General features: G+C 38.9%; 1 protein-coding gene across 1 annotated transcript in view; it reads right to left on the bottom strand.

The window, feature by feature from the left end:
• Positions 1-1,388, bottom strand: part of OTOGL (otogelin like) — a 273,380-nt gene extending 271,992 nt beyond the window's left edge. The window contains exon 1 of the mRNA XM_031016545.3: positions 1,302-1,388. The gene's annotated coding sequence lies outside the window, so the exon portion shown is untranslated. The remainder of the gene's footprint in view (positions 1-1,301) is intronic.
• Between the last annotated feature and the right edge of the window lie 18,583 nt (positions 1,389-19,971).

Below are 19,971 nucleotides of genomic sequence, written 5' to 3'. Positions count from 1 at the left end.
AATGTACTAGCATTTTCTCCATTTGAAATGGGAAACACATGGGAAAAAAAAGTGAAAGTTGAGGAACTGGAAAAACAAAAGTAGGAAAGGATTTATTCATTAAGATGAATAAATCTTAGCACAACGTCTACAGCCAGTCTGAATCATTCTTCCTTTGCATAAACATTCTGGAGTTGTAATAATGTCTCCCACCCCCAATACCAGCTTGAAAGAAAAAGAAAAGAGGTTAACTTCTATAAAGTACTGACCTTGTGGCCAATTTCTCGTAACACCTAAACACAGATTAACAGAGTGAATTCATGTAATACTTTCTAGCGGTTTGAAAAACAATGTGTTTTATAAAGTTGAAATCAATTATATGGGTTTATATGAGCCTCCACTATTAATAAGCTTTGTATAAACTACATTTTTAAAAATTTTTTAATTTTTGATTATTATGGATACATAATAGTTATACATATTTATGGGGTACATATGATATTTAGATAAAAAGATATAATGTATAATGATCAAATTGAAGTAGTTGGAGTATCCACCACTTCAAGCATTTATCATATTTTTGTTGTTGTTGTTAGGAGAAGTAAGGTCTAGTGTTCGGTGGCTTAATAGGGCAACCATAGTTAACAATAATTTACTGTATATTTTAAAATAACTAAAAGAGTAGAATTGGAATAAACTACACTTTAAAGTAACAATACTTGCCACTAGTTGGGCAACTGAAAGTCCTGAGTTCTTGAGCAAATTTCCATTGTCTGAAACCATAGGTTTCAACCTATAAAACCTGCCAATTATGGATGGAAGGGATTTCTGCCTTCCAGACCATGAGGAAGCAGGAGAACTTAGCCCAAGAGTAACAGAAAATGGGCAGGAGCCATGTGTGTAAATGATCCTTTTAGAGCTGACTTTCAATTAATGAATTATTTCCATTAATGTGAAGCAACAGTAATAATAGCCACAGAACACGGGCCCAGGAGTGGAACCATCCAAATCACCAGTTTCCTCTCTGCAAAGTGATTGGAACTAAACCACTGATTTTTCCAACTGAGTGAACATCCAGGGGTTCTTAGATTTATCAAAGGGAGCATTATGCTACAGGGAGAAAATACAGGTCATTCTTGAGCTGTTTAATTTTAATTATAATTTTTAAATGTTTTCTATGCCAACCTTGTATTGCAGGTTATATTGTAAATGCTTCATCACCTCTCATTTCCATTAAACCATTTTCAGTAGAACAGCCAACTGCCCTTACTTCTCGATTTGCTTTCTTATGACTGCTGCCACTTCCATCCCCCAAAACTTACCAGGGAAGCACTGGCTATGGCTTTATTCCTTATGGGTTGTATTTCGAGAGCTCCTTTATCTGAAGGTCTGAAAGCCCTACCAGAAAAACATCCTTATATACTTTCTACAGAAAAGGAAAAGAGCAGTGGTGAAGCACTTAAAATATCAAACAGTGGGTATAAATCACTCAGTACCTCATCCCCTTTTTGCTGATGTAAAGTCCATAACCATGGCAACAGGGATTAGAAATAGCAACCTATGAAAAACACTGGGTTTATTGGAGCACAAGGAAGTTTTAGTTTGGTTTTCAGCCAAATCTTGAAAAAACAAATCTTTGACTAATACCTACATGCTATTTTTATCACTTTTGAGAAGTAATGTTTAAATTATGGATTAAGGGGAAATCGTTTTTTTCCACTTAATAAAGATAATCAAAAACATCATAAGCTAATATTGCAGGTAGGGAACGTTAAAAGGCTCTCCTTGTTTGTCCCCCAGTCTTCTAACTCTAGTCTCCCTAATGTAGGTGTTTGACAACAAAATAATATCAATTATCTGTCCTGATTTGTAGATTTAGTTGCAGGTTGAACTCTGGTTTTTTAATTGATATCTCTCTCCAACATAAAATTTTCAGACTTTTTTTATTCACAGACAAAAGAAGTTTTCCTTAGATATGAAGAGAGGCCTAATGATCATTTAGTCTATAAATTAGATGCTTCCCTATGTTTATTAAGCTCATTCTTTAATAAGCAGTAAATTGTAAAGCTCAAGGATTCAGCTTCAAAGATAGTATACTAGAGGAAGAAAGGGTCTGTGATCAGGAAGGTATGAGTGTGATGAGACTAGAACCCATTAGGGGCTGACATCTGTCCCCACTCATCATTCCCATCTTCATTTACTCATCCTTCAAGGCCTCACTCAAAACACATCTCTTCTATGAATCCCTCCAGGTTTACACTTTGCAGTTGATCCTCATCATTCACAGATTCAGTATGTGCAAATTCACCTAGCAGCTAACGTTCATTTGTAACCCCAAAATCAATACTCACTATGCTTCTGAGGTTATTCACAGAAATGTGCACAATGGCACATTCCTAGCTGAAGTCAAACAAAGCTACATTGCCTTCTTGTTTTAGCTCTCATATTATAAACAAGTACCCTTTTTGTGATCTATGTAATGGCATGTTTTTTGCATGTTTGTCCTTTTCTTGGTGATTTTGTTGTTTAAAGGAAGCCCAAAGCACAGTACAGAAGTGCTATCTAATGATCCTGAGCACAAGGAGGCTGTAATGTGCCTTACAGGGAAAATATGTGTTCGATAAACTCCAGACATGAGTTGCGGTGCTGCTGGCTGCGAGTGCAATGTTAACGAATCTACAATGTATATTAAATATGGTGTTTTTAAACAGAAATACACATAGAACAAGGTTATTAATTGATCAGTTGATCAGTTGACAAAAATGTTGTAATCAGAGGATCACAGGAACCTAACCCTGCATTTCCCCTAGGAGCAATGCTTCATTGCTGAAGCAATTAGCTTCAGTATTCCCTAATTCATTGATTCTGACAACTTTGTAGAACAGAACTACTGAAAATAACAAGAATCAACTGTGGCTTAAACTCAGATTGCTCTCATTTAAAACTTGTCTCTAACTCCTAATTAGCCCCTTATTATACACAGCTTTACATTCTAACTGTTGGTATTATACTGCCTATAATACCAACAAGTTATATGCTTTTTTTTTTTTTTTTGGTGAAACAGAGTCTCGCTGTGTCACCCAGGCTGGAGTGCAGAGGTGCCATCACGGCTCACTGCAACCTCCGCCTCCCAGTTGAAGCGATTCTCCTGCCCCAGCCTCCTGAGTAGTGGGGATTACAGGCACCCACCACTAAGCCCAGATAATTTTTGTATTTTTAGTATAGACGGTGTTTTGCCATGTTGGCCAGACTGTCTCAAACTCCTGACCTCAAATGATCCTCCTGCCTCGGCCTCCCAAAGTGCTGGAATTACAGGCATGAGCCCCCATGCTCAGCCTGTTATGTGCTTTTTTTATAAATAATAAAATAATAATAATACCAGCTCTTGATGATGGAGCTCCCACTATGTCAGGGTACTGACAGCTTTACAAACATGCCGTTTGTGGGTGATTCATCTCCCAAATTAAATGGCAAGCTCCTTTTCTTCAGGGACCTCATCATTTTTAATGCATAATATTGTTTAGCACAAAGGCAGGACCATAAAACTTGCTGAAAAATTGAGGTGGTTTTGTTTTCATTCTTGTCACACATTTCATTAAGTATTTTTGAAAAGTGACATTGTCCAAGTAAATTTTCTATCATGGTTAATGATGAAACTGATAATCGTATTTTTCATCCCTATTATGTATTGACGACTTATGATTTTTAAACAGTGTTTAGTGCTTTATATACAGAATCTCATTTTAATCATTAAAACCACACTATTAAAAAACTAATACACAGAAAATTTAAATAGCTTTCTAAAGTCATAGCTCCTGAGGGATAAAATTGGACTTCAATGCAGAAGTTCTTACCCGTTTCAGGTAAAGGCCCTTTTAAAATAAAAAATTTCTTAAATTTCCTGTAAAAGCCCAGTTATAATAATAATTAAAACTTAAAAGTGCTTACTCTGGGCCAAGTGCTATCTTAGCAACTTTCAGAGATCAATTTATTTAATCTTCACAACAGCTTATAAAATCAATATTATTATCTTCCTTTTACAGGTAAAGACCCTGAACCCTGAAAAATTGAAGTCTGCTCAAGGTCACACAGCTAGACAGTAAGTTGCCAAGCCAAGATTCAAACACAAAATACTCTGTCTCCAGAATCTGGCCCTTAACCATTTCACAACACTGCTTTCAACCCATGGATATACTTTCTGAATCTGTTACCATATAATGACAAAAATAAACTAAATTTATTAAATATATTAGGTAAATTTACATCTCATTTACCATAAAAGCAGCCATGTATCTTTGAAATATCAGAGTAAGTGAATATGAGAGAGTTGTTTATTCTACAGACTATGGTCACTGAACCTGTGATTAAACACGGTTTGGGTCCCTCTACCATTGGCAGAGATGTGCTTCCAACTGAAATAACCTCCCAGCATCAGAACCACTGGCACGGTTATTGCCACTTTCATAATTCTGAGGTTAGAGAGGCCCAAACTGTACTCAACTCCATCATTTACTGCTATAGGATGCTAGGCAACTAGCTCACCTTCTGAAGTCTCATTTTTCCATCCCTCTCTTCAAAATGATATAATACTATCCAGCTCATAGACTTGTTGTGAGAAATAAGATGAACTATATAAAGAACCCAGCACAACAAATAGTAAACAATCAATAAACATAAGTTCTGACCCCAAGAGACACTTACTCCTCCTCCACCAGATTAGGGCACTTGGAGATCAAGATTAACTCAAATCAAAGAGAAGCTCACCCTTTGAACCCTGAGATTTGGACTGCTAGCCACTGACGTATTTCCACAGGAACAGCTCCTGCCCAACTAGAGAAAGAAAGCACTACCCAGAAAACCAGGACCAATAACCCAATGAAGTAGCATATTGTGGTGGTTAACCATCTAATTTTGGAGTTGAAACAGCTGAGTTTTCATCCAAGCCATGATTCTAGCTGCTTTATGGCCTTCTGTAAATTACATAATTGATCTAATCCTTGTGTTGGTTTTTTTTTTTTTTGTCTGTAAAACAGAGTTCCTGTAATGATTATCAAGCTAATATTTCTACAGTCCTGGGACATGGTAGGTGATCATGTTGAGGAACAGGGGCTGTGTGTCAGCCATTGTCTGTATTCTGTCCACTTTCACCTTCAACAGGGAGCTAGGTTCCCCCTTTGCACCTACAACCACATGCACCTGAATCCCCCACCTCTCTCAGGACTGTTGGATGATAGGATGTCCACAGGTGATCCAGGCTTGAGGAAATCAGCACTCTGTGTCCCTTCCCCATCTGTTCCTGGTCCTCACCTACCATGAGAACTCCTTCTTCCCCTTCCTATCTTTATAATTCCACTCCCTTCACACCTCCCTCTCTCCAGCTTCTTCTGCATGCCTCTACTCCCTTCCCCCCACCTCAAGTCTAATTTTTGGATGTGAAATTATGATCTTTAAAAAGGCAGCAAAATCTTTCTGTTCCACACTTAGGCTAGAGATTTCTTTGAGCATTTGTTTCTGCTTCCACTGCAAACTAAGGGTATTCCTAGGGTACCAATAAGAAACTAAAGAAGATCAATTAACAGGAAACAAACATATATATCCCTACCTCCCACATATATGTATAGCTATAGGGTAAATGCATCTAATAGCAATATCTTAAGCATACCCTGAGAATGACCATGTATGGCAGATGCACCTGAATGTGTTCTAAGCTAAGGGATCCGTGAGTGGCCAACCCAGAGATTCCTTCTTTGTCTGTGAGGAACATCTGAGCCCCAGCCCATCCTGTAAAACACCAGCCATACAGCAATTCGAGGCCCGAGTTTTGGGTTCCATTAAGGTTGCCAGGTGAAGGTTGTTAGGGAAAGGGTGCTAAGTGAAAATGCTGTATGATCTGTAAGCAGTTGCAGTTCTTCTGCCCAGCCTGCCACCACTGGACTCTCTCCACTGTATGAAAGTCTCCAATAAAATCCCATGACTCATTTGCTGGCTCTGGGTCTCTTCTTCTGTCTGTTGAACCTAGTGCCATCTCCACTGGAGTCAATAGGATTTTGGCATGACAATATCTAATCACATATATTCTATAAGAGCCTGCTACATGCTGGGTGCAATTCTAAATGCTGGGATATAGTCCCCACCTTCAAAGAGCTTATATTCTCTTTTTTCTTTTTCTTTTTTTCTTTTTTAAGAGACAGGGTCTTATTCTGTTCACTCAGGCTGGAGTGCAGTGGTGTAATCACAGCTCACTGCAGCCTCGAATTTCTGGGCACAAGCGATCCTCCTGCCTCAGCCTTCCAAGTAGCTAGGACTATAGGCATGTGCCATCACACCCAGCTAATTTAAAAAAAAAAAATTGTAGAGACGTGTTCTGGCGATGTTGCCTAGACCGGTCTTGAACTCCTGGCCTCAAGCAATCCTCCTTTGTCGGCCTCCCAAAGTGTTGGGATTACAGGTATGAGTCACCAAACCCACAAGAATAGACGGTAAACAAGGAAACAATTTAATGTATTTATTTACCTGTTTGCTGTTCCTCGTTCCTCTTCCCTACAAGAATAAATAATGTAATGTGTAGATAACATACAAGTTACTTTTATAGAGATTAATATGACCATTTCCCCTAACAAAAAAAAAAGCTAATACTTAGTGCTAACTGCAGTGCTCAGCACTGTTTTAAGTACTTTATATGCATTAATTAACTGAGGATTCACAATGACTCCCTGAAGTAGATATTCTCCCCAACTTACAGATGAGTAAACTGAAGTATAGAGAGTTTATAAGACTTGCCCATGGGATGGAATAGATCATGTTCACTAGAGCTATGGCTAGATACTCTGCACCTGGATTTGTGTTAATATGCTCCCATTGAGATACCACTTCCAGCAAAGTGACAGAAACTGGAGCTACTTCTTGGTCGGGTTTGTGGGAATTCAGAATCATCTTCCAGGATCCATCTGATTTTTGTAGGGCTCAGACTCATGATTTAAATGAAGACATGATGGAGACCATGATCTCTGCATCTTTTGAGTCTTTAAGAATGGCCTTGATCTCTGCCATCCTCTCCCCTTGATTCTTCAATATTATTTTATATTTATTATTTGGCTAGGGTGGAGGTGTGATTTCATAGGCTTCCAAGTGGCCTTCCTCATGACGATAGAGCTTACTGCACAGGTCAAGGATCAATGTGTGCCTTCTGCCAATTTTCAAGTATGTGCAATCCAGTTATACATTTAAGTATCAGGGAAATTACTAGCAAGTGGGTTTATGGATATAACTGATTCATTGTGAGTTGAATCTGAGCCACAATTGCATTTATTACCTTCTCCCTATATACTCCACTTCAAAAGGGAGCCCAGGATAATTCTTTAGGTCCTTAAGTATCAATGTCAACTCAGACCCATATTTAATAATTCAGAAACCCTCAAAATGTTTTGAGTGTTCTCCTTTTACCAGTGTAGAGTTATTACTCAACTACGTGGCCATAGGTCTTTTCAGGGATAAATTGGAAGAAACTTTACTGAATACACTTGCTATAGGGTATAGAATCCATTCTTGTAAAGGACCCTGACTCTCCTTCAGTCAAGGGGTTGCAGATATGCAAACTGGGTCAGGTTCAGAAATCGACTTTTTATTGGGGCAGCTGTTCTCTGTCCTTAGACCACTCACTTATCCTTGATTGTATAGATCGGGAAATGCCCCTGTTGGATATCTACCTGTCTTTCCCCTAAGGATGCCCTATCCTATTAGTCATCTCCATAGTTCTTCATGAGCCTGGATCCCATGGTTGCCATTCCAAAAACTTGTTGCTTATTATGATAATTAATCCTATCTTGCATCTGGCAGTTAAGTGATACCACCTGGCCTTTACTAGTTTGGTATTTTCTCATGCCAACTGCTATCAGTGAGATAGAACAGCATCTCCTGGAGTAAAGAAGACAACCACCGGCCGGGCCCGGTGGCTCAAGCCTGTAATCCCAGCACTTTGGGAGGCTGAGCCGGGTGGATCACGAGGTCAGGAGATCGAGACCATCCTGGCTAACATGGTGAAACCTCGTCTCTATTAAATATACAAAAAAAAATTAGCCGGGCGTTGTGGCGGGCGCCTGTAGTCCCAGATACTCGGGAGGCTGAAGCAGGAGAATGGCGTGAACCCAGGGGGCGGAGCTTGCAGTGAGCCAAGATCGCGCCATTGCACTCCAGCCTGGGGGAGAGAGCGAGACTCCGTCTCAAAAAAAAAAAAAAAAAGAAGAGAACCACCAATGCGCTTCTCAATGGCGTGGGTGCCCCCTTCACTAGCACATTTCTCATCCCGTTGGTAAACACAAAGATGTTTCTGCAGAAAAATGTCAGCTGGTGTGTTTTCCAGCCCTATTTAGTGTCATTCCCTATGATATGCTTACTTACCTAAGCCTTTTGATCTCCACTTCATGTTCTGCCATGGTAGTTCTGAGGTTTCTACTTCACTTGGTGTTGACCATCGCTTTTTCTAAGAAAACAGTGTTTGGCATAATCTCCCTGGGTTCTTGCCAAGGTATAAAATCCAGTATCACAGAAGGGTGATCCCATATAATAAAACCTTACATGTTCTTTCCCTGCTTTTCTAGCATTTATGCACTACTGATGATCATGTGACTAGTGTTTTTCTCTTGCTACGTAGCTCTTTTCCTCCCTTAGCAAGCCCAGTACTTTCCCAGCTGCAATATGTTTTAAGTCGATTCTAGTTATCAGTTTGGAGGTCAGGAGGGAGGTGAGGATTGACTGGGGGAGGTGAGGAGAGCTTAACATGTTACATGGGCAGAGACTTCATTATCGTCTAGTTGGGCAGGGGACAAAAGTCAGGGGGGAGGAGAACAGCTTCTAACAAAGAAAAGTGAGCCACTTTTGCAGGACCACAGGGTTCAAGATGAACTGGGGTTTCAAGAATTTCAAGTGCATCAACTCAAATGTCCCAATCGTGTGTCTCAGAGTCTCATTCCTTCCCAACCAGAGCCCTAACTTTGGCATCACAGACTTGCTGGAGGGAGTTTATGATGGAAATGTAGATTGTAACCATACTACTATTGGCCTTGTAGATCACAATCAAAACTTTTGACTCAGTTCTAAGAGCAATAGGAAACTGTCAAATGGTTTTATTTGGGAGGGAGGGAGACTTTTCATTTTTCTTTAATTTTTACATATTTAGGGAGTACAAGTACAGATTTCTTACATCCGTATATTGCATCATGGTGAAGTCTGGGCTTTTTTTTTATTTTTATTTTTTGAGACGGAGTCTCACTTTGTCGCCCGGGCTGGAGTGCAGGGGCGTAATCTCGGCTCACTGCAACCTCCGCCTCCCGGGTTCAAACGATTCTCCTCTCTCAGCCTCCTGAGGAGCTGGTACTACAGGCGTGTGCCACCACGCTCGGCTAATTATTTGTATTTTGTTGTAGAGACGGGGTTTCACCGTGTTAGCCAGGATGGTCTCAATCTCCTGACCTCGTGATCGGCCCGCCTCGGCCTCCCAAAGTGCTGGGATTATAGGCGTGAGCCACCACGCACGGCAGAAGTCTGGGCTTTTAGCGTAACTATCACCTGAACAGTGAACATTGTACCCAATAAGTAATCCTTCAACCGTCACCCCCTTCCCACCCTCCTACCCTTTGTAGTCTCTAATGTCTATTATATTCTGTAAGTTCATGTGGAACCATTGTCTAGCTCGCACTTATAAGTGAGAATATGCGGTATTTGTCTGTCTCTGAGTTGTTTCACTTAAAATAATAGCCTCCAGTTCCATCCATACTGTTGCAAAAGATATGACTATTCTTTTTTTAAAATGGCTGAGTAGTATTTCATGGTATGTATATATATATGACATTTTCTTTATCCAATCATCCACTGATAGACACTCGGGTTGACTCCTTATCTTTGCTATTGTGAATAGTGCTGTAATAAGCATCATGAGTGCAGATATCTTTTTTATATAATGAATTATTTCCCTTTTGGTATATAACCAGTAGCGGGATTGCTATTTTTAGTTCTTTGAGAAATCTCCATACTGTTTTCCATAAAGGTTATACTAATTTACATCCCCACCAACAGTATATAAGCATTACCTTTCTCCAACATCTGGCTGGTTTTAGATATTTTAATAATAAAAAATAAAATCCTAATATAAGATGATCTCATTGTGGTTTTCATTTCCATTTCTCTGATTAGTGATGTTGAGTATTCTTTCATATGATTGTTGGCTGTGTGTATGCCTTCTGAAAACTGTTAATGTCCTTTGCCCACTTTTTTCGTTGTCGAATTGATACTTCTAGATTCTGCATATTAGCTCTTTGTCAGATATATAGTTTCCAAATATTTTTTCTCATTCTGTAGTTGTCTGCTTAGTCTGTTAATTGTTTCTTTTGCTATGCAGAAGCTTTTTAGTTTAAGTCCCATTTGTCTATTTTTGTTTTTATCATGTTTACTTCTGAGAACTTGTTCATAAATTCTTTGCCTAAGCCAAAGTCCAGAAGAGTTTTTCTTTGGTTTTCCTCTAGTATTTTTATAGTTTCAGGTTTTATGTTTAGTTCTTTTATCCATCTTGAGTTGATTTTTATATATGGTGAGAGATAGGGGACCAGTTTCATTCTCCTTCATATGGCAAATGAATTTTCCTAGCACCATTTATTGAAAAGGGAGTCCTTTCCCCAGTGTATATTCTTGTTGACTTTGCAAAGATGAATCGGCTCTAGATATGCATCTTTACTTCTGGGTTCTGTATTCCATTCCACTGATCTATATTTCTATTTTTATACCAGTACCGTGCTGTTCTGGTTATTATAGCCTTGTAGTATAATTTGAAGTCAGGAAATGTGATGTCTCCAGCTTTGTCCTTTTTGCTTAGGATTGCTTAGGCTATTCAGGCTCCTTTTTTATACCATGTGAATGGTATAAAATGGTATTTTCTAATTCTGTGAAAAATGACATTGGTATTTTGATAAAAGTTGCATTGAATCTGTAGATGGCTTTTGGAAGCATGGTCATGTTAACAATATTAATTCTTCCAATCCATAAGCATGGGATGCTTTTCCATTGGTTTGCATCATTTACAATTTATTTCATCAGTGTTTTGTAGGGTTCCTTGTAGAGATCTTTTACCCTCCTGGTTAAATATATTCCTACATGTTTTTATTTATTTATTGTAGCTATTGCAATGGGATTTCCTTCTTGATTTGTCCTTGGCTAGATTGTTATTGACATATAGAAGCACTACTCATTTCTGTATGTTAATTTTGTATCCTGAAACTTTATTGAATTCATTTATCAAATCTAAGTTTTTTGGTAGAGTCTTTCAGGTTTCCTAGATATAAGATTATATCAGTGAACAGAGATAATTTGACATCCTTTTATTCAATTTGGATGACTTTTATTTCTTTCTCTTGTCCGATTGCTCTGGCTAAGAATTCTAGTACTACGTTGAATAGGACTGGTGTAGGCACTCTTGTTCCAGTTCTTGGAATGCTTTCAACTTTTCCCCATTAAGTTTGATGTTGGCTGTGAGTTTGTCACATATGGCCTTTATTATTTTGAGATATGTTCCTTATATGCCTACTTTGTTGAGAATTTTTATCATGAAGGAATGCTGAATTTTATTGAGGGCCTTTTTTCTATCTATTGAGATGATCATATGGTTTTTTTAAAATTCTATTTGTAATGTATCAAGTTTATTGATTTGCATGTATCAAACCATTCTTATATCCCTGGGATAAATTTCACCTGATTATGTTGTGTTATCTTTTTGCTGTGCTAATATTTTGTTGAGGACTTTTGCATCTATGTTTGTCAGGGATATTAGTCTATAATTTTCTCTTTTTGAAAACTGTTGAATAGTTTTAAACAAGGGATAGGAGTGGATCTTTCTAACTAGGGCTACAGTATGAGTAATAAATTGGAGACAGCCAGAGTAGCTGAAGATAGAGCAATTAAGAAATCCTAACATAAACCCAGGATGTGAGTGATGCCAGCTTAAGCTAGGGTATTGACATTAATATAGAGAAAAAAATTAACAGTTTTAAGAGATATTTAGCAGCTAAGATTTGCAAGACTTGATGAGGACTGCTTGTAGGAAGTAAGGGAAGAGAAGTGAGCCAAGAATGATGCTGAGATTTCTGGCTTGCCCAACTGATGAAGGAGGTTGTCATTCCAAATATGAAACAATAGAAAAAGACTGATAGGAGAAAGGAGAGAGATTATGTGTTTATTCTTAGACAGATTAATTTTAAGTTGTGTTTGAGAAGTAACAAATTGTCCATTAGATAAACATGTTTAGAGCACAGAGGACTGATCTGAGCTGGAAATGAAAATTTGAGCGCCATCTGCTTACTGATAGTAGTATAAGACATGGGCATTAAAACAAAATGTAGACTGAGAGGAGGAGAAAGCTGGGAGCAAGTCTTAAGGAACTCCACAACTTGTTAACCTACAGAACAAAACGAACTGCAAAGAGACGGAAATAACCAGAGGAAAAAAGAAGAAAACCAGGAATTTGTTCAGGCCCTGAAACTATGAAAATAAAATATTCTAGAAAGAAGAATCAATCATATCGAATTTGCCAAAAGATCTAGTAAGGCGATAACTGAATATATCCTTTAGATTAGAGACATGTACCACACTGATGATTATAATGATTGCTGATTTTGGTGAAGTTACAGAATGGAAGCCAGATTAAAGTAGGTTAAGAAGTAGATGGACCACAAAGAAATGCCACTTCATATCCGCTAGGATGGCTAATATCAAAAGACAAACAATAATTTGTGTTGACAAAAATGCAGAGAAATTGGAACCCTTATGCATTGCTGGTGGGATTGTAAAACATTGCAACCGCTTTGAAAAACGGTTTGGTAGTTCTTCAAAATGTTAGTTTTCATGTGACTCAGCAATTTGGTAGTTCTTCAAAATTTTAGTTGTCATATGACTCAGCAATTCTACTCCTAGGAATATACCCAAGATAAATGAACACATATGTCCACACAAAAACTTGTACATGAATTTTCATAGAAAGATTATTATTAATAGCTGAAACCAACTCAAATATTCACCAACTGATAAGTAAACAAAATGTAGTATGTCCATACAATGGAATATTTTTCAGCCATAAAAAGAAATGAGTACTGATTCATACAACAATATGAATGAACTTGAAAACATAATTCCAAGGAATCAGACACAAAAGACTACATAGTATATGATTTCATTTCCTTAACATGTCCAGAATAGGCAAATTCATAGAGACAGAAAGTTTATTAGTGGTTTCCAGGGCCTAGTGGGTGAGGGGAATGACAGCTAATTGATACAGGGCTTCTTTCTGGAGTGATGAAAATGTTCTAAAATAGATTGTGGTGATGGCTGCACAGCTCTGTGAATATATGAAAAATATTGAATATCATACCTTAAAATGTGAATCTTATGCCATGTGAATTATCTCAACAAAGATGTTTAATTAAAATTAATTAAAAGCCCTACTTTCTAAATCAATAAATGGTTTAAAAATCTTCTTTGTAAAAAAGAGTCAAGAGGTAACATTGCCTATGAAGAGTATGAGAGACAGGGTAACAGTTGAAGAGTAGTAAAAAGACAAGTGCCTCTTTAGCATTTTATTTTTTAAATTTTTTTGATGCATACTAGGTGTACATAGTTTTGGGATCTCTATGGCATTTTAATATAGGAGATGACATTTAGGACAGTAAATGACTCTATTCAAACAGATCCTCAGTGTGAAAGTATACCTATGGATATGAGCAATACATGAGCATATAATGTTTTCAATTTTCCAAAGATACCTCCTTTTTAAAGGTAATATTCATCTTTAAATCTTTTCTAGCATTAGAAAGTGCACTAGATACACATAAATTTTGAGAACCAGTGGACCAGTCTTGTTATATCCCCCAGAGGTATTGCATTTCTGATCCTGAATCCCATCCTGGCACCTTGAACCATTTCACTCTCAAAGGCCAATTGTAAGACTGAAATTCTAAGTGTCATCAACTTTTTACTTCCATTCCTGATGTCCAACTACCTGTTGAGATAACAGGACTTTATATTCACCTTTTTGTTGCTGCAAGCTATTTGCCTACCTTATGACTGAAATTGCAGCTTCCCCTTCAAAATTACATTTTGTTCTCCAGACTAAAAATCTCTGACCACAGCAGGTAGTTGCTGAGGCAATTCTTCCAGTCCAGGAGCAGGTATAATTTCTGATCCCCATCTCTTCCCACAGTCTGTGTTCTATCTTAGTTAACTGACCATTTCCAGATGAGCCCTGGGATCTAATTAATGGCATTCCTATGCTCACTTACTTAAGCTCAAAAACTCTTTGATATCTTGGACTCCCATCTCACTGTCCACAATCAGTGAATCAATCACTATGGTAGTCATTTCAACTATTTGCTAGCATTCAAATCTCCTCTACTACATGCACATAGAACAGCCGCATTTCACAATTCTATGAGAGTGAGGCATGACCATATTAGTTCCTTAGGTTAATAATATGGTTTCAAAAGTGATTTTCCAAAAGGATTCAATTGCCAGTGCCTGACTTTCTAGTTCATTCTTCTCCTGTTACAGTAATCATAAAAGTACTTGTTGACATGGATGAGTCACAAGATCAGAGCACCCCCTAATACTGAGCCAACACATGGAGGGCAACTTCTCTGAAGTGTCACCTAAACCCGCAGAGTGCTTTGCATAAACAAGAAAGGCACTTACGTTGTCTCAAGCGTCTGAGACTTTAGGTCTGCTTGCTAATAAAGCATAACTTAGCCTATGCTGACTGATACAGTCACCAAGTTCTATCAAACTTAATATATACAAGTATATTTACTGCAGTTGTCATGATGGCAGAAAACTGGAAACAACCCCAATATCACCAGTAAAGGATTAGTTACACAGATTATGGTACAATGGAATAGTGCGCTGCCCCTGGGGGAAATCATGTAATGTCACTGAAAGATGTCCAAGATATACTGTTACAATTAAAAAAAAGGTTGCAAAGAGCAAAAATAATCTCATTTTTGTTGCTAAAAAATGTATACGTATATATAGAAGAGTATATTTACTTAAGATATTTACCTGTAAATATGGATGTGGCATACATTCCATATTACTATCTGCAGAGGGAAAATCTAAGATTTTACAAACTAAAATAGAATTACAGGATATTTTTCCCTTTAAATATATTTCTCTATTGTTGAAATCTTTTTTCACAGTTTATTTTTATAATAAGGATATAAGGATCACAGTTTATTTTTATAAACAGAAAAAAATGTTATTAATATGACACAAATGTCTTGCCCTCCTTTCTATCTCGTGACCTTTAAGAGTTTACACATCTCCCATAGGTTAAAAAAATAAAAATTACAAAGCTGAGTAAGAACATACAGTGCTATTGTTCATTTTTTTCTTTTTGTTTTGTTTAAAAATACATATTCACCAGGAGAGAACAGACATGATGTTCCACTTGCTTATTTCCATCCTGGAATTTAAGACAATTCAAAATTACTTTGTTGATATATTATATTCAATGTTTTCAATGCCACCTTATTTAGTTGTATGGTTGGTCTTGTTGACAATTCTTCTTTGCGAGACTACATGAAATATATGCATTCCATGTTTGCTTTCAGCATCCAAAACTGCATTGCTTCTGGTTAATGTTTTAAAGAAGAAACAATTTCAGACAAAGGACAAATTCATCACACAGTTGGTAGTTCGAGGTCCAAAGTTAATTTTTTATGTAAAATTTTAACAAAAAATTGATCTATAAAAGAATAACTGATTCATTTTAATTATCTGTGTAACTTCGATTTGCCAAATGTATGGAGTAGTTCCCTTTCATTAAGATTAGTACTAGCCAGGCACTATGGCTCACGCCTGTAATCCCAGCACTTTGGGAGGCCAAGGCAGGCAGATCACGAGGTCAGGAGATTGAGGCCATCCTGGCCAACATGGTGAAACCCTGTCTCTACTAAATACTAAAAAAATTAGCTGGGCATGGTGGTGGGCACCTGTAATCCCAGCTGCTTGGGAGGCTGAGGCAGGGGAATTGCTTGAATCTGGGAGGCAGAGGTTGCAGTGAGCTGAGGTCACACCACAGCACTCCAGCCTGATGACAGAGCAAGACTCCATCTCAAAAAAAAAAAAAGATTGGTACTCTTGGAGTTTAGAGATTAGGCAAGATGGCCAAATAGGAACAGCTCCAGTCTGCAGCTCCCAGCAAGATCAACACAGAAGGTGGGTGATTTCTGCATTTCCAACTGAGGTACCCGGTTCATCTCATGGGACTGGTTAGACAGTGGGTGCAGCCCATGGAGGGCGAACTGAAGCAGGGTGGGGAGCAGGTGGGAAGTGCAAGGGGTCCGGGAACTCCCTCCCCTAGCCAAAGGAAGCCTTGAGGGACTGTGCTTGAGGAATGGTGCACTCCGGCCCAGATACTATGCTTTTCCCATGGTCTTCACAATCCGCAAACCAGGAGATTCACTCGGGTGCCTACACCACCAGGGCCCTGGGTTTCAAGCACAAAACTGAGTGGCCATTTGTGCAGACACCAAGCTAGCTGCAGGAGTTTTTTTTTCATACCCAGCAGCACCTGGACTGCGAGCAGGACAGAACCGTTCACTCCCCTGGAAAGGGGGATGAAGCCAGGGAGCAAAGTGGTCTAGCTCAGTGGATCCCACCCCCACAGAGCCCAGCAAGCTAAGATCCACTGGCTTGAAATTCTTGCTGCCAGCACAGCAGTCTGAAGTCGACCTGAGACACTCCAGCTTGGTGGCGGGAGGGGTGTCTGCCACTACTGAGGTTTGCGTAGGCGGGTTTTCCCCTCACCATGTAAACAAAGCCACCAGGAAGTTCGAACTGGGTGGAGCCCACTGCTGCTCCGCAAAGCCTCTGTAGCCAGACTGCCTCTCTAGATTCCTCCTCTCTGGGCAGGGCATCTCTGAAAGAAAGACAGCAGCCCCAGTCAGGGGCTTATAGATAAAACTCCCATCTCCCTGGGACAGAGCACCTGAACGAACAGGCGGCTATGGGCACAGCTTCTGAAGATTTAAACATTCCTGCCTGGTGGCTCTGAAGAGAGCAGCAAAACTCCCAGCACAGTGCTCCAGCTCTGCTACGGGACAGGCTGCCTCCACAAGTGGGTCCCTGACCCCTGTGCCACCTGGCTGGGAGACACCTCCCAGCAGGGGTCAATACACATACAGGTGAGCTCTGGCTGGCATCTGGCAGGTGAACCTCTGGGACGAAGCTTCTAGAGGAAAGAACAGGCAACAATCTTGGCTGTTCTGAAGACTCTGCTGGTGATACCCAGGCAAACAGGATCTGGAGTGGACCTCCAGCAAACTCCAGCAGACCTACAGAAAAGGGGTCTGACTGTTAGAAGGAAAAATTACAAACAGAAAGGAATAGCATCAACATCAACAAAAAGGACATCCACACAGAAACCCCATCCAAAGGTCACCAACATCAAAGACCAAAGGTAGATAAATCAATGAAGATGAGGAAAAACCAGCATAAAAAGGCTGAAAATTCCAAACACCAGAATGCCTCTTCTTCTCCAAAGGATCACAACTCCTCACCAGCAAGAGAACAAAACTGGACACAGAATGAGTTTGATGAATTGACAGAAGTAGGCTTCAGAAGGTGAGTAATAACAAACTCCTCTCAGCTAAAGTAGCGTGTTCTAACCCAACGCAAGGAAGCTAAGAATCTTGAAAAAACGTCAGAGGAATTGCTAACTAGAATAACCAGTTTAGAGAAGAACATAAACGACGTGATGAAGCTGAGAAACACAGCACAAGAATTTCATGAAGCATACACAAGTATCAACATCTGAATCAATCAAGTGGAAGAAAGGATGTCAGACACTGAAAATCAACTTAATGAAATAAAGCATGAAGACAAGATAAGAGAAAAAAGAATAAAAAGGAACAAACAAAGCCTCCAACAAATGTGGGACTATGTGAAAAGACCAAACCTACGTTTGACTGGTGTACCTGAAAGTAACAGGGAGAATGGAAACAAGTTTGAAAACACTCTTCAGAATATTATCAAGGAGAACTTCCCTAACCTAGCAAAACAGGCCAACATTCAAATTCAGGAAATACAGAGAACACCACAAAGACACTCCTTGAGAAGAACAACCCCAAGACACATACTCATCAGATCCACCAAGGTTGAAATGAAGGAAAAATTGTTAAGGACAGCCACAGAGAAAGGTCGGGTTACCCACAAAGGGAAGCCCATCAGACTAACAGTGGATCTCTCTGCAGAAACCCTACAAGCCAGAAGAGAGTGGGGGCCAATATTCAACATCCTTAAAGAAAAGAATTTTCAACCCAGAATTTCATATCCAGCCAAACTAAGCTTCATAAACGAAGGAGAAATAAAATCCTTTACAGACAAGCAAATGCTGAGAGATTTTGTCACCACCAGGCCTGCCTTACAAGAGCTCCTGAAGGAAGCACTAAATATGGAAAAACTGGTACCAGCCATGGCAAATTGTACCAAAGTGTGAAGACCATTGACACTATGAAGAAACTGCATCAACTAATGGGCAAAATAACCAACTAGCATCATAAAGAACAAATTCACATATAACAATATTAATCTTAATTGTAAACGGGTCAAATGCCCCAGTTAAAAGACACATTGACAAATTGGATAAAGATCAGGACCCATCGGTGTGCTGTATTCAGGAGACCCATCTCACGTGCAAAGACACATATAGGCTCAAAACAAAGGGATGGAGGCAGATTTACCAAGCAAATGGAAAGCAAAAGAAAGGAGGACTTGCAATTCTATTCTCTGATAAAACAGACTTTCAACCAACAAAGATCAAAAAAGACAAAGAAGGGCATTACATAATGCTAAAGGAATCAATGCAACAAGAAGAGCTAACTATCCTAAATATATATGCACCCAATACAGAAGCACCCAGATTCATAAAGCAAGTTCTTAGAGACCTACAAAGAGACTTAGACTCCCACACAATGATAGTACTCACGCACTGTCAGTATTAGATCAGTGAGACAAAAAATTAACAAGGATATTCAGGACTTGAACTCAGCTCTGGACAAAGCAGACCTAATAGACATTACAGAATTCTCAACCCCAAATCAACAGAATATACATTCTTCTCAGCACCACATCACACTTATTCTAAAACTGACCACATAATTGGAAGTAAAACACTCCTCAGCAAATGCAAAAGAACGGAAATCATAACAACAGTCTCTCACACCACATTGCAATCAAATTAGAACTCAGCATTAAGAATCTCAATCAAAACTGCACAGCTACATGGAAACTGAACAACCTGCCCCCGAATGACTACTGGGTAAATAATGAAATTAAGGCAGAAATAAATAAGTTCTTTGAACCCAATGAGAACAAAGACACAATGTACCAGAATTTCTGGAACACAGCTAGAGCAGTGTTTACAGGGAAATTTATAGCACTAAATGCCCACAGGAGAAAGCAGGAAAGATCTAAAATCGACACCCTAACATCACAATTAAAAGAACCAAAGAAGAAAGAGCAAACAAATTCAAAAGCTAGCAGAAGACAAGAAATAACTAAGATCAGAGAACTGAAGGAGATAAAGACATGAAAAACCCTTGCGAAAAATCAATGAATCCTGGAGCTGTTTTTTTGAAAACATTAACAAAGTAGATAGACTGCTAGCCAGAATAACAAGGAAGAAAAGAAAGAAAATCAAATAGACACAATAAAAAATGATAAAGGGGATATCACCACTGATCCCACAGAAATACAAACTACCCTCAGAGAATACTATAAACACTCCTATGCAAATAAACTAGAAAATCTAGAAGAAATGGATAAATTTTGGGACATATACACCCTCCCAAGACTAAACATGGAAGTCAAATCCCTGAATAGACCAATAACAAGTTCTGAAATTGAGGCAGTAATTAATAGCCTACCAACCAAAAAAAGTCCAGGACCAGACAGATTCACAGC

This window comes from Gorilla gorilla, chromosome 10 (genome assembly GCF_029281585.2).
Source record: "Gorilla gorilla gorilla isolate KB3781 chromosome 10, NHGRI_mGorGor1-v2.1_pri, whole genome shotgun sequence".
NCBI classification, from domain to species: Eukaryota; Metazoa; Chordata; class Mammalia; order Primates; family Hominidae; genus Gorilla; species Gorilla gorilla.
The sequence above is the reverse complement of the archived record's forward strand: the minus strand, read 5'-3'. Positions and strand labels throughout refer to the sequence as shown.